The 4011-nt window shown below is 47.6% G+C and overlaps 1 long non-coding RNA gene across 2 annotated transcripts in view; it reads right to left on the bottom strand.

Annotated features, from left to right (window-relative positions):
• LOC121019177 (uncharacterized) overlaps positions 1-3088 on the bottom strand; it is a 29554-nt gene extending 26466 nt beyond the window's left edge. Inside the window, exons 1-2 of one of the 2 annotated variants that reach the window (XR_005785491.1) lie at positions 921-3088; positions 390-428 (exon numbers count right to left, since the gene is read on the bottom strand). This is a non-coding gene — a long non-coding RNA (uncharacterized LOC121019177). The remainder of the gene's footprint in view (positions 1-389; positions 429-920) is intronic. The other variant, XR_005785490.1, reaches the window with a different exon arrangement.
• Positions 3089-4011: the final 923 nt, after the last annotated feature.

Genomic DNA, 4011 nt, shown 5'->3' with positions numbered 1-4011 from the left:
GAAGGAAGAAAGAAAGAGAGGGATATACAGGACTCTCAATTCTTAGGACCTGGGAGAATTCACTCATTCATTCACTCATTCTTTCATTCATTCATCCACTCATTCCTTCAACAAATACTTTGCTTGTGCTGTGTGTGAAGTACTGGGGATTCAAGATGAATGACAGGGGAACCTGAGTGGCTCAGTCGGTTAAGCATGAGACTTCGGCTCATGTCATGATCTCACAGTTCATGGGTTCAAGCCCCACATCAGACTCTCTGCTGTCAGCGCAGGGCCTGCTTCATATCCTATTTCCCTCTCTCACTGCCCCTCCCCTGATTGTGCATGCTCTCTCTCTCTCAAAAGTAAACATTAAAAACAAATTAAAAATTTTTTAAAATAAATGATACCTGTCCATGAATAGCTTCGTCCAACATTTAGACCTGTAACTGGGTGTGGGGGATGAAGAGAAAATGTGATTAATAACAAGGAGGTAAAACTTTAAAGTTGCTCTCATCCCTGCCTCCTTCTTTCCTTTAAGCATCCTCTGGGATCAGAGACACCCAATACTTTTACCCTCTAGCATGAATGCAAAGATGGGTTACTGTGAAATTACTGAGGCTAAAGCTTCTGGATCCCTTGCTTCCTGAAACAGGGTCTTCTCCTACCCTGTCTAATTTTATATTTCTTGCTTAAGTGTTGCCCCTCAGAAATATGTAGGTCTCATTCACCCAAATGTGGACCTACCCTTGAGTGAATGTTTTCCAGAGCCAGATCTCGTAAATGCTGCTTTTAGGAATTACTAGCTAAGGATCCTGGGATCCTGGTTTCAGCTTTCATGGTTTCTCTCAGGGGAGCTAAGAAGCTGGGGACCGTCCTCAAAGTCACAAGTGTAGCTGATCCCACGTCTGTTCCTATTATGCCCACTCTCCTCCACTTACCATCAGCCGCCCCTGCCCCCTCTTCCTTCAAAGTCAGCCCTGGGCTGCAAAGCTTCTTCTGACTCAAGCTCTTTGGAATTTGATGCTCCAAGAATCCCCTCAGCAACCTCTCAGTGGGCTACCAGGGCAGGCAAGGACACCTGCAAGAAACGCAAAATTAGACAGACTAATAGAAGGCCCTGTTTCAGGAAGCAAGGGATCCAGACGTGGGGCTGGTGGGAGGAGCCAAGGCAGTGCAGCAATGGAGAGCCACTGGAGGCTGGCCACTGCCCGCTGCTGGCCTTCCCAGGGCAGGGCTGTTATATCAAGCTCACCAGCGGACTCAGGTTTATAGGCATTTATCCAGAGGAGACCACACTCTGGGAAATGTGTCACTTTCACCCAAGTCACAGGTGATTCAAAACTGGAATGTTATCAGTGTGCGAACAGGAGGGCTCGCTGGCCAAATAATTGGCTCTGGTCACTTGCTCAGAGTCCTATGCCTTGCCAGGCAAATCCACAAAGCGTACCAAATGACAGACTGGGATTTGAGTGACTGGGTGGCAACAATACTGACTCCTTAAGAGCAAGTACTGTGCCTGTTAGCCTACGGTCATATCTCCAGCAGCTAGTAAAGGCCCGTGACCCATGGGAGGTGGTCAGTAAAGTCTCTGATTAAAGAAAGGGGATTTGCTGTTCTTAGGAGATATAATGATTTCTTCTAAGATGAACTGCCATTCTTTTGGACTAGTTCTCTCTAAACGAACAGCACTAGCCAATAGTATCAGAGCATCTTTATCCTTGGGTAGTGTGGGAGATACCCTATAATTTCTCCAGACAAGCCACACACAAGCCTTCTGTTAGGACTCATTATGTCCCGAGCATCCACCTTAACTGTTACATTCCAGGGTTCTTTTCCGGAGTATGTTTTAACTCCTTGATAGGTTTGGGGGGAAACTTGGGTGACACTCAGAACAGACACCAGCTGTAGAGGTCTTGTGCATCTGAATTCGTGTTGATTCCACTCACTTAACTTCATGTTGTTGTTGTTAAGATTTTATTTTTGAGTAATCTCTACACCCAATGTGGGGCTTGAACTCACAACCCTGAAGTCAAGAGTTGCACAATCTACCGACTGAGCCAGCCAGGTGCCCTTCTACTCCCTTGACTTCAGAGCACCTCAAGTTTGAAGGAGGACTTAACCTCGTTTTGACCTCAAACTTTCTAACTGATTAAGTTGTTCTTTCCAGCTTGTCTCTTAACTTAGGCAAAAGACCCTGAGGGCAAAGCATCCCTGATGGGAACAAAACGACCCCCTCAAGCAATCAAGACGGCCCTGAGCCAGCAACACCTGCCTGGGATTGACCCCAAGACAATGACGACTTGACCTTCACTGCCCACCTGCCTGTATTGACCAACCTTTGTCCCACTTTCTCCTTACATAACCTGGAAGTATTTTCAGCACTTTGGAAACAGTCTTTGAGAAGCTAGTCCACTGTCTTCCTGGTGTTGGCCTCACTGAAATAAAATCCCTTTCTTGTTTCTCCACCACTCATCTCTCTGCCTTTGGATTTTATCAGCGGGGAGTGGCCAAACCCAGCTTGGGACCCCTGGAGCCAGGTGCTCTGGCACCCCTGCTGCGGACCACACTTTGACTTTCCTTAGAGCAATCAATCCTCCATAAGCCCCATTCTTCCCAGGATCTCTCCACGTGGGTGTGTGAGGTTAAGTTTGCATATGATGTTCAGGCATAGCCAAGCAGGAAATGCTTTCATTAAGAATTCAGAGACCTATGGAGATAACCCATGATGGGGTAGGGAAGTTGTGGGTCAGGGGGGGTCGAGACACCAGGGCTCCAGCTCTGGACATTTCATTCATTTCACAAATAAGAACCCAAGGCCACTCTCCCAGCCTACATAGTGCAGGGCTGTACTTGAAAGCCCAGAAATGAAGAGACATTCCCTCCCAAGAGGAACACGGTGGGGAAGGGAATAGTTTAATTGCAATAATGGAGGGTTGTAAAATGAATTGGGAACACTTAGTGGGGTGGTTCTCCAACTTTATTGCGCCACCTGAATTCCCCATGGCTGTTCTTTCAAATGTAGATCCTGCGTGCCACCGCTCAGAAATTCTAACTTTAAGTCTTAGAGTGTTCAGGGACTCTGAAAGCTTAACTAGCCCCCTTCCTTCCCCCATCCCCCCACCCCACCAAGGTGATTCTAGAAGGAAGGGGTCAGGAAAGGGGTTGCAAAGGCAGAGATCTACACCTCGTTTTTACTTTTGCTTTTTTTCCTAAGTTTTTATTGATTTATTTTGAGAGAAAGAGCACATGGGCACATACTTGAGTAGGGGAGGGCAGAGAGAAAGGGAGACAGAGAATCCCCAAGCTGGCTCTGTGCTGTTAGGGCAAAGCTCAAAGCAAAGCTGGAACCCACCAACCGTGAGATCACGACCTGAGCCCAAATGAAGAGTCCAAGAGGCTTAAACAACTGAGCCACTCAGGTGCCCCTACAGCTGATTTTTAAAGGAAGGAGTAGAAACTTACCAGGCACAGAGGCACAAAGTGGTATGACCTTACCTTCCACTTTGGGAAAAGGAAGGCCAAGGGGTAGGACTGCCACAACTTCCTGCCCTACCCAAACTGACAGCTTTATCTCCGTTGACAACTGTCAGCAGAGACTGAAGTGTCCTGCCTCCTGGTGAAAGCAAATCTTATCTGGGCTCCTCCTCCCTCCCTCCTCCACCTGCCCCACTGAACACTGACACACAAACACACAGGAACGCAGCTCTTCCCCTCAGCCTCTAAACGTGCTGGAGTCTCCTGATTTCAAAAACAATTGGCATCAGAACGGTTCCCTTCACTCGAGGACCTACTCCACTTACCACCTTCTATCTCCCAATTATTTCAATGCCAATCTTTTTTAAACATAAAAAAAAAAAAGGAAAAAGGGGAGTTCCCCGGGTGGCTCAGTTCATGTGAGCGTCCTACTCATTTCGGCTCAGGTCATGATCCCAGGGTCATGGGATGGGGCTCTGTGTTGGGCCCGGCGTTGAGCATGGAGCCTGCTTGAGATTCATTCTCTCTCTCTCTCTCTCTCTCTCTCTCTCTCTC

The sequence above is a fragment of the Herpailurus yagouaroundi genome, unplaced genomic scaffold (genome assembly GCF_014898765.1).
Source record: "Herpailurus yagouaroundi ecotype Mexico unplaced genomic scaffold, PumYag 221, whole genome shotgun sequence".
In the NCBI taxonomy this organism is placed as follows: Eukaryota; Metazoa; Chordata; class Mammalia; order Carnivora; family Felidae; genus Herpailurus; species Herpailurus yagouaroundi.
This window is presented reverse-complemented; position numbering and strand designations above follow the sequence as displayed.